Source organism: Pteronotus mesoamericanus, unplaced genomic scaffold (genome assembly GCF_021234165.1).
Source record: "Pteronotus mesoamericanus isolate MK-2021 breed Mesoamerican mustached bat unplaced genomic scaffold, CSHL_Meso_final contig_20, whole genome shotgun sequence".
NCBI lineage: Eukaryota > Metazoa > Chordata > Mammalia > Chiroptera > Mormoopidae > Pteronotus > Pteronotus mesoamericanus.
In genome coordinates, this window is record NW_026555085.1 from 86,820,539 (window position 1) to 86,831,383 (window position 10,845).

Sequence of the window (10,845 nt, forward strand, 5' to 3'; positions counted from 1 at the left end):
TTTATTATGGAGGTAAGTGAAAAAAAGAGGAGGAAAAGGGAACTTTCAGTTCTATACACCATAGGAGAAAGAGAGAGATTGTTTTGAATCTTAATGACATACAGAGGATTGATTAGAAAAAATTGATCAAAATTGTTTTTTAGTCATAATGGCAAATTCTCCTCTAAAACCCTTCTTGATTTTCCTCTTTTTACTACTTTTCACTGCATTCAAGTAAACATGCTTGTGCAGATGTAATAACGTATTGCTGACTCTACAGTCCTCTCTGGCATCTTCAGACTGGCTTCTGCCTCTCTCTATGTGTCCTAATCTCCTACCATGAAAATGAGTATTCAGCTAAGTAAGCATCTGGCCACTGATCCATCAGCAGCGCCTTGACAACATAATCATGATTCTAACCAGGAGGAGTTTTAAGTGGAGGCTGTTTCAATCAAGAATTGAAAATTTTAGGGATGCATAATGCTTACCAAAAAAGACATCTAGGTCAGAATTCATCACCTTTAATTTTCAGGTCTCTAATTTGGTTCTCACCTCACATTGTTCCATCAAACCATCATTAAGCAATACTGATTGGGTATTCCCCTGCCTACAGCTATGTTAGGATTTTGATGATGTAAATTAATTGACTATGGTTCCTGTCATTTGGAAATATTCTGAAAGGTACTGCTTCCAAGTCTTTTCATATTTTAACAGTTAACTATGTCAAAAGTTAAAATATGTGCTAAACTCCCAGTTAGCAAAGTGTTATTTATTTAGTCTACAGATAAAAGTTAGGTCATATTTCATTAATTTCACAGCTCTTTCATTGGTTAGGGACATATAACTTAGGGACTACTCACTGCTCACAGTGTGTAAAATTGGTGTATAAAAGTTGATTAAGAGATGTATTGGAAATAATGTTTTTAAAGAAAAATTTGGGGCTGACCTAATGAAGAGTAAATCAGGATTTAATGGTGTATCAAAAAAGGTTATTCCCATTTTCATTGTTTTATTTTTTATATTCTTTATTTATTTATTTATTTATTTATTTGTGAGTAAGAGACAATGGGTGAAGTTGCAGGCAGAGTGTTTGGAATTAAGGTGGTAACAAAACATCTATGGGTCATTATTATGTGCCAATCACTGTTTTATATGTATTATTTAATTTATTCCTCACCAAAATTTACAAATTAAGTAGTATTATTTTCCCCCTGCTTTAGATGGAATGAAATGAAGTGAGAAGTAGGCAAAGGTAAATTTATGGCAGAGTAGGATTCTAATGCAGTTCTGCCTAATTCTGAGGCCTGAACATAGGAGCACAGTGTGTGTGTGAACATCATCCATCTCTAGTGGTACAGCAGAAATAAGGCAAAGAGAGGCTGGGCTATGGTATGGGATACATAACACCAACATCATAAAGTGCTTTATAGTTAATGTGACATAGTCACATTTTTTATTTCCTTCAAACCTCCCAATATTACTGCGAAATAGTGTTTTCTCATTATATCCACTTAACAAATAAGGAAATTGAGAATCCGAGGTGCTGACCATATTCCCTAAGTTTGCAGAGGTGGTAAGACAGAAACCCAACATAAAACTCAGGCCTCTGATTCAAGGTCCCATTACTCCTTCCACTACGTTTCATTGCTTCCAAATGTAAACATAACAGTTACCAAAATCAAACATCTGTGTGCCTATGTGTGCCAAGTCTAAATTTAAGTTGCCACTGTTTATTTCTCTTTTGTAAATAAACAGACCAAAAGACAATCCTGGTAAACTTTGGGCTACATTGCACCTAAAATATTCCATGACAAGATTTAAAAAAAAATCTCTGATTTTGTTGGTACACATCAGTCCTGGCATAGTAAAGATCAACACCTGCCTCTTAGTCTGGCAAGGATGTCCTAGTAGGCAAATTAGAATGCAGGGACATTATATTTAAAGAGAAATGCCACTGCAGAACCCTTGACATGTATTTTGCAAAAGAGTTGGGAGAAAAATGTAACTGAAAAGGAAACACTATCAGATTTCCCAGGCATAGGATTTAGCTGTGACAGATTTATCCGTAGGTAGACTAGATATTTTTTCTCTGTCATGATTTATGAGGTACATGAAATAACTTCTCTGTCCAGATTATCTTTGCCATTTGCAGTGACTGCTATTCTCATCATTAGACTTCATTTCATGGAGTGGAGGTAATATCTACATGAAACTCCATAAAAGTACCTCTTTTCCACCACAGATATCTATGTATTAATCATTATATTGTTTTTAGTAATAACTAATATGGGAGAAGAGCACATTGGACTAATGCGGGGTAAGGCAGAAAGAAAAGATGAAAACTATGTCATTTTATTGGAAGCATAGGCCTAATGTTGATGCTGGAAGACAGTGATTCATTCACTTAGTCACTCAACAAACATCCAAGGAGGGCATGCCATATGCAAAATGCTGTCCTAGGTGCTGCGACACAGCACCATTAGCTGTGAGCTTGTATTCTCAGAGCCAAGTCGAAATAAGGTATTAGCACATGCTGGTCTCTCTCTCTTCCCCCACCCTCCATAGCTTTCTGAAAGGATGTGGTCAAGGCATGGAAATCTAAAGTATTTTGGATCAAATGGATTTCACCTGGAAAGAGGTACAATGAGCAAAATGATTCTGGTGAGAAGAAATATTTGGAAAAAGCTCCTTGCTTCTTTTTTCTTTTGGGCAGAGTGCAGGTTTCCTGGATGGGGAATAGTAAATTGCAATGGAGTTAACTCAAAACACTAGAGCAGAGGATGTGTATGAGACATCTAACAGCCAGCCTGGTATAGAACCCAGGAGCTGGTGAAGGCTTCAGCCCAGCAGAGTGAAAGGATGCCCCCTTTCCTGGGAAGGTATTACCCAAGGTACCTCGGGCTCCTGCATGCCAGAATGATTTCGGACAAAGGGGTTGCAGAGATGGCAATGTCTTCTCCTAGCAGGATTGATTACACAATGAGAACTTTACTCGTGGGAGGATATTTCTCTCGCTTCTGTGATGTGTCCAAGGAGATAGGAAGAACATAAGATGGGATGATAAGGGGAAAACACAGCTTGGAAGGAAGTATATGGTATGATAAATATAGTTTAGGACACCAGTTCCCCAAGTGTGGTCTGGGGATCCCTAGGGATCTTCAGGACCATTTTGGGAGTCCATGATGTTGAGACTATTTTAATAATAATACAAAAATGTTATTTGCTTTTTCACTCATTACTCTCGTAATGGATTGCTAGATTTTTTTTCCTAGTGGCTTGACAAAATAGATATTGCAACAGACACAATGCAAGAGTAGATGAGAATCCAGCTATCTTTGATTACGTAAGACATTGGAGGTATTTGTAGGAATGTAAAATAATGCCATTTTTCTCATTTGTGTTTTAAAATGCTATTTTTATAGAAATATGTTGGCAGGTAATGTGTTGTTAGACCTCTTTTAAAAGTAATAAGAAATTTTTACATTCTGCTTTAAATTTTGCTGTGGTGCACATGGCATAAAATGCACATGAACAAGAAGCTCTTTGGGTTCCTCAGGATGACCTAATTTTTAAGGTCAACCTGAGACCAAAACAGAATTGAGAAATGATGCTTTAGTTTAGACTATCATTCATATGGGAGACAAAGAAACTCAATAGAAAAATGATAAAAGAATAAGAAACAAAAATGGAACTCTATTCAATGAAATTATGGATTACCCAGAATTCTGATTTAAAGCATTTAAAGAAGGATAGCTTAGTTTAGTGAAATGCGGACTAGTGTAAGAGAAGAAAAAGTGACATCACATGATGGCTGCTGCTGGAGACAGGGGACAAAGATGGCAGCATACCCAATTCTTCTAGTATGAGCCCACCCTTCCTTTTTTTCTATTGTGATATAATTCATGTACCAAAAAAAAAAAAAAAATCACCTTTTTAAAGTGTATAATTTTGTGGTTTCAGTATTTTCACAAAATTATGAGTCACCACTTTCTAATTCTAGAATATTTTTTATCACCAAAAAGAAACTGTACCTATTAGCAGGCACTCCTATTCTCCCCAACATTTAATCTACTTTCTATCTATATGGATTTGCCTATTCTGGACACTTTAAATAAATGAAAAGTGTCATCATATAATATGTGGCTTTTGAGTTTGGATTATCTCACTTATTATTATGTTTTTAAGGTTCATCCATGTTGTAGCATGTGGTGAGTTTTTTATTCATTTTTATGGACCAAATATGTTCTATTGTCCATACAATAGAACAAATGTGTGGATATGACACATTTTGCCTACCTATTCACCAGTTAGTTTGATTTTTTGCTATTATGAATAATGCTACTCTGAGCATTTGAGTATAGGGTTTTGCAAAGACATGTTGTCAGTTATCTTGTGTATGCATCTCGCTGGATTTTCTGGGTCTTGTGGTAGTTCTGTTTACCTTCTGAGAAGCTGCCAAACTGTTTCCCAAAGCATCACTCTCATTTTATGTCCTGCCAGCAATGAATGAGAGCTCTGGTTTCTCTGCATCCTCAGCAACACTTGGTATTATCTATCTTTTACATAATAACTTTCCTTGTGTATGTGAAGCAGTATCTCATTGTGGTTTTTATTTATGTTTCCCACTTTTTATGTGCTTATTGGCCATTTATGTATCTTCTTCAGAGAAATAGCAATTCAAATCTTTTGTCCATTTAAAAATATTGTTATTTGTCTTTTTATTGAGTTTTAAGAGTTCTTTGTATATTTTAGATAATATTCATTTATCAGAGATATGATTTGCAAACATTCTCTTTTATTCCAAGGATTGTCTTTTCACTTGTTTGATGACGACCTTTGATGCACAAAGTTTTTAATATTCATGAAGTCCAATGGACCAAATTTTTCTTTTGTTATTTATGCTTTTAGTATCATATTTAAGAAATCAGTGCTTAATCCAAGGTCACAAAGATTCGTGCTTATGTTTTTTGAAGAGTTATATACTTTTGGTTAGATACTTTAAGTTATATACATTTAGATCTTTAATCTATTTTGAGTTAATTTGTGTGTATAGCATGAGGTAGGGGTCCAGCTTCATTATTTTGCATTTGGAAATCCATTATTCCCAGAACCATTTGTTGAAAGGACAGTTCTTTCCCCCATTGAATCGTCTTGGCACATTTGACAAAAATCAATTGACCATAAATATAAAGGGTTTTTAATACTCTCTATTCTCTTCCATTGACCCATATGCTGGTGTCACACTGTCTTGATTACTGTTGCATTGTGGTAAGTTTTGAAATCAGTGAGTCCTCCAACTTTTTTCTCTCCAGATTATACAGGCTATTCTCATTCTCTTACATTTCCATGAAAATTTTAAGATCAGATTATCCATTTCTACAAAAATGACAGCTTGATTTTGATAAGCATTGCATTTAATCCCTATTGGTGATTATTGCCATCTTATGAATCATGTTTTTTTTTGTCATTTATCTTTAATATGGTCTATTACATTGACTAATATGCTGAACCATATTTTTTATATGCTGAGCCAATCTTGCATTCCTGAGGTCAATTTCATTTCATGGAGTATAATCTTCTTATGTGTTTCTGAATTCAATTTACTAGTATTTTGCTGGGGATTTTTGTGTTTATATGCATAAGGTATATTGGTCTGTAATTTTCTTGTGATGTTCTTCATTTTGAACTCAGAGCACTACTGGCTTGATGTAATGAATTGTGAAGTTTCCCTATCTTTTCTAATATTTTATGGAAGGGCTTCAATTTTGTGTATGAAGAATTGATGTTAATTCTTCCTTAATTTTTTAGCCAAATTCACCTCTGAAACCATCTGGCCCTAGGATCTGTGTGTGTGTGTGTGTGTGTGTGTGTGTGTGTGTGTGTGTGTGTGCGCGGTGAGGGACGTTAGATTACTGATTTAATTCAGTTTCTTTTACTTCATTCATATTTTTAACTTATACTTGAGTCAGTTTCAGTCTAAGAATTTGTATACATCATCTAGATTATCAAATTTGTTGGAATATTCTTGTTCATAGTATTACCTTATAATCTTTGTTATTTCTGTACTCGGTAGCCATGTCCCCTCCTTCATTCTGATCTTCGTAATTTGTCTTCTCTCATTCTTGGTCAGTCTACCCGAAAGTTTTCAGTTTTGTTGGTTGACCTTTTCAAAGTACAAAACTTTAATTTCATTGATTTTCTTGACATTTTTCTATTTTCCATATAATTTATTTCTTCTATAATGCTATTTTTTTTGCTTTATTTGAATTTAGTTTGCTTTCCAAATTTACTTTTATGCAAGGCTTCAGCTACATTTCATACATTTTGTTCTGCTGTGCCTTTATTTTAATTTATCTCATAGTATTTTCTCATCTTCTCCATAATTTCTTCTTTGAACAATTGGTTAGCCTGGTGTATTGTTTAATTTCCACATATTTGTGAATTTCCTTCTGCTGTTTATATTTTTAATTTTATGCCATTTTGATTGAAGAACAGTCTTTGTATGATTTCGATCTTTGTACACTTATTGTCTTATTTTGTGGCTTAACCTATGGCCTGTCCTGGAGAATGTTCTATGCACATTGAAAAAGAGTATGTATTCATCTGTTACTTTTAGACTGAGTTTTCTATAGATGTCTATTATGAAAATTTACTTTATGTTGTTCAATTCTTACTTATTGATCTTTATCTAGCTGTTCTATCTATTTTTAAAAGTGGGCTATTGAAGTCTTCAAATATTATTGTCTGTCTCTCTTTTCAATTTTGTCAATTTTTACATCAAGTTTGGGACCATGTTACTAAATGAATATAGGTATATAATTGTCATATCTCTTGATATATTGACCCTTATATTATTATAAAATGTTTTTTTGTTTCTAGTCATCATTTAGCATTGAAGCCTATGTCATCTGACATTCATATAGTCACTCTACAAAGTTTGGGTACTGTTTGCATGATGTATCTTTCCATCTTTTTACTTTCAGTCTTTGTGTGTGTGTGTGTGTGTGTGTGTTTGTATTAGAATCTAAAGAATGTGCCTTTACATCTAAATTATGTCCTCTATAGACAGCATAGCATATACTTGAATCATGTTTTAGTATATTTTGCCTTTAGATTGTAGTATTTAATCCATTTATATTTAGTTTTAATTGATAAGGTATAATTTACATCTGCCGTTTTTCCATTTCTTGTACTATGTGTGTTTTTGTTCCTCTTTTACATTATTACTGAGATATAAGCTTTATAGGCTTTAATAAAATCTTAACATACTAAGAAAGCTACAATATACAAATGTGTTAACAAACTGACTTTTCTACACCATATGTGACCTTGAGATCCTTTTAATTACTCACATTTCCATTGTTCAGTTATTCAAACTGGTTATTCCCTAGAAATACATGGTTGATTATTTGAGCACGAGCCACATATGGCAAAGGCAAATGCCGATGATTGTGCCACTCAGCCAAATGTTCATGAGGAAAATGATGAAAATTGTTCACATCAACTAGTGCACATCAAAATACCCTTTTCTCCTTGGAAGAGAGCTGCACCTGTTAAAGGATACTGTATAAATTTCTCCTTAATTAAAATGTGAGCACTTTCCTTCTCTTTGATGTTGTTTCAAACCTGTATAGTAACCAGAGCAATAGTCATTTGTGTACCAAGAGATTATCATTCTTCCCAAAGCATCGGCATCATCAAGAGAATCTGGCCATTTGGGAAGTGGTGGGGGAATTACTGGTGGCCCAGAAGGAAATGGTGGCAGCTGGCATGATAGGAGGTGTGGTGGTGGCGGGCCATTGAATTTTAGACCTGGCTTTCCTGGCCCGGGTCCTGATCTTTGTATGGGGGGTGGTGGAGGGAGAGAGTGCTTCCATGGAGAAGTTTTTGACTTGTGATTTTAATTCCAGGAGACCTGCAGGAGTTCCCACTTTTATCTGTTGAAATCTGACTTTTATTTTCATTCTCCTGAGCATTCTTTTCTATAGTATTAACTCCTTCAGATGCTGGGCAAAGCAGATCAGACAGATTTTGCTCCTATTTCCATATCCAGTGTAAACAACAATACAGGTTTCTCTCTTAAAATCAATGGAAGCAATGGTAGCTGGGTAAATGAAGCTGTCTTCTGACCAAATGGCAGAACATTTGTCACCAATTCTTCACTGCTTCAAGGGAGTTGTGGTATTCTTTTTCTGGCTTTTATTCTTCTTAAAAGATTTTCTTGTAGGTGTGCCTTTTGGTTTATTTGAAACTTCAGAAATGTCACTATTCTTTAATGCATGCTTAAATGAAGCCACAGCTTTATCGTAAACATTTATCAGCGCTGTATCATCCCAAATGTCAGCATCACCACTCTGGCCTGTGAGCAGAAACATCACCACCCAGTTCTCCCACTCTGGGACGCCACCACTACCTCCTCCCCCCCATTGCCATGGCGAGCTCTGCTCATGCGACATACTTGCTTGTTTCTTTGCATGTCTCACAACTTTAGCTAAGCACTGGGTATTTAAAATAATTTTATTTTTAACTATGGAGATAAGATTATCCTCCCTCTTTATACTTTGTTGTTGTTGATGTTTGTTTTCTGAATGGCTCCACTGACCTAACTCTATCAAGTCTGTATTCTCTGTTAAGTGTGACTACAGAAGTCTGTTAGGTTATCTTAGTAATAATCAGATGATTAGACAGAAATTTCTATACATAGAAATACATTTGAGAAATGTGCAACATTTCTATGAAGAAAACTTTAACATACTCTTGAATGATGCAGGCTTTTAAACAAAGAGAACTTCATAATATTTTTGGACAGGAAGGGTCACTATAATATAAATAGCCATTTTCTTTAACTAAATGTATATCTCAAGAGCAATAACAATGCCAAGATAATTTGGGGGAAATCTAGACAACCTGAATGTTGAGTTCACGTAGGAAGAATAAAGAAGCAAAGAAAATTTGAATAAAAGAATAACAGTATATAGCTACATAAATCACAACAGTGTAGTGATGGCAAAAAAAAAAAAAGAAAGAAAGAAAGAAAGAAAGAAAAAAGGGTGGACAAATCAATGGAGCAGAAACAAAAATTCAGAAAAAGTCCAGTACCCATATGCAGCATCTAATGTAGTGGAGAAAAGATGCACAAATTGAATGAATTGTTGAATTATTATTATTGAATAAATTATGTTTAAAAAAGGATAGCTATATGAAAAGAAATTATAGTCATGTTGGAGTGGCAACAGTTTTTAGGTAAGGTATAAATTTCAGTAATCATAAAAAGATAAAGACTGAAAGATTATTTTGTTTATTTTTGCATAAAAAGTATACTTAGAAAAAAATCAGACTTTCAGTCAAGATGGCATCATAGGCAGACATGGCTCACCTCTTGGTACAACCACATCAAAATTACAACTAAAATATGGAAGAACCATCACTCAGAACCATCAGAAATCAAGTTGAATGGAAGTCTGACAACTACAGAATTAAAGAAACCATATCTATCCAGATTGGTAGGAGAGGGTGCAGATGCAGAATGGGCTGGTCCCTCACCTACATGTGGTGGATGAAAACTTGGTGGCGATACCTCAGAAGTGAGGAGTCCCAGCCCCAGACCAGGCCCCTGACCCAGGGTTTCAGTGCCAGGACTGTAAGTCCCCTCAAATTCTGGCTGCAAAAACCAGTGGGGACTGAGTTGGTAGAAGAAACACCAAACAGTTCCTCTTAAAGAACCCACACATGAAGTCACCTACTCAGACTCACTCCCTCTGAGCTCCAGCACTGGGGTAGCAGCTTGAAAGGCACCAGTGGCATAAAGGGAGGAACTGAAGTGTCTGGCACAAAAGCAAGTAAAGATCATTGTTCTTTTTCTAAACCATGACCCCACAGAGCTGGCAAGCTGGTGCCATATCTGAGACCCCATCAACCTGGCTAACACTGTTTGACCTGCCGTGGAGATCCCCAGAGACTCTACCCCATACAACTAATGGGCTGACCCAAGCTGCTTTTCCATGTGAATGGTTGGTCTTGGCTCATGCTTCATAACTTCCTAAACTTCTCAAACAAGCAACAGCTAGCCACAGTGAGCCCCCAGCCTGGCACTAGCAGCAGCCAGCCTAGATTCACAGCTTGGCCTCTCCTGGGAACCTGCAAGCCCAGCACAAGTAGCAGCCATCTCAGATTGCTTTACAGCTTAGGCAGCGTGGCCCCAGGCAAAACACAGGTGGGGGCTGACATTGGCCTGCATCACCCGAGAACCCCAGGGTCAGCATACCCAGTGGACAGCTACAGACCATGTTGGAGGACCACCACCTTGCTCCTGTATAGCTGATCCTCTATGGAGGGTACAGGTTGGGGTGGGTGGTCACACCAATCATTGTAGCTGGCCTTAGTAAATTCCACCCATTGATCTACCAATAGCAACCAAGGCTCAACTAGAAGAGGAGAGTGTACTCAGCCCACATGAAAGATGCAGCTCAAATACCAAGCCTGAGAGATAGGAGAGGCTGTGCCACTGGACCCTATAGGACACCTACTACCTTAGGACTACACCACCAAGACACAGAGTCAAAGAAGCTCTACCTAATACATAGAAACAAACACAGAGAGGCTGCCAAAATGAGGACACAAAGAAACATGACCCAATGAAAGAACAGATCAAAACTCCAGAAAAAGAGCTAAATGCAATGGAGATAAGCAATCAATTAGATGCAGAGTTCAAAACACTGATTATAAAGATGCTCAGGGAACTTAGTGATGACCTCAACAGCATAAAAAGATCCAGTCAGAAGCCTACACTAATTGAAATAAAGGACAATTTACAGGGAAACAACAGTAGAGTGGATGCAGCCAAGATGCAATTCAGTGATTTGGAAC

At 36.4% G+C, this 10,845-nt stretch overlaps 1 pseudogene; it reads right to left on the minus strand.

Moving 5' to 3' along the window:
- Positions 1-7,558: 7,558 nt before the first annotated feature.
- LOC129066933 (survival of motor neuron protein-like) lies at positions 7,559-8,435 on the minus strand (annotated as a pseudogene).
- Positions 8,436-10,845: the final 2,410 nt, after the last annotated feature.